The sequence below is a fragment of the Monopterus albus genome, unplaced genomic scaffold (genome assembly GCF_001952655.1).
Source record: "Monopterus albus unplaced genomic scaffold, M_albus_1.0 scaffold51.1, whole genome shotgun sequence".
NCBI classification, from domain to species: domain Eukaryota; kingdom Metazoa; phylum Chordata; class Actinopteri; order Synbranchiformes; family Synbranchidae; genus Monopterus; species Monopterus albus.
This window is the reverse complement of record NW_018127931.1, coordinates 5,809,563-5,810,310: the sequence shown is the minus strand read 5'-3', so window position 1 is coordinate 5,810,310 and position 748 is coordinate 5,809,563.

Genomic DNA, 748 nt, shown 5'->3' with positions numbered 1-748 from the left:
AACAGATGATTCGCTGTGGCGACCCCTAACGGGAACAGCCGAAAGAAGAAGAAGAAGAAGGGAGAAAAGATATCCATGCAGGATCAGCAATAAGAGAATAAGCCTACAACTCTGTATACCATAACCCAACACAAAAAGCCTTATGGTTTTACTTTCATGCCATTTCTGGCAAATCACCATACATGCTTACATTTTAATGAATGCGTGCATTTATGGATAGACTGAGAGTGCATGCAGTACCCAGTAATACAAGTTAAGGTAGCAGAGCTGCTAAAATGCATTACTAAAGTTAAAAATGTGTGAACAATGCTAATAGACAAATGACAGACACCACCAGCCTCCCAAACTATGCCGTTAGAATTAACTGTTAGATGTGGATCATCCTTGCTTACATGGAGGTATTTGATCAGATAGATGTGTGCTCAAAAGATAGCAATCTGCAAACTATGTCAGAAAATGGTTCCTGCTAAAGACAACTTGACAGCTTGATTGACCATCTGTGAACTAACCACTGCACAGAATATAGGAATATGAAAAACCTTGGGAAACAGCTGCCCACAACAGGTTTAAACTAACCAAAGTACCAGTACAAAAACAAACACACTCTGCAAACTTTAGCTGAATCATTCTGCAAAAATAATTTCAATGTTTGTGTACTGTTGTACTGTGTGGGCTTGCTCATAGCTCCCCAGCTTAGCCGCCATGTGTTGGAGTTTACCCCGGTGAACAAGAGGGTCGCTTCCCTGCG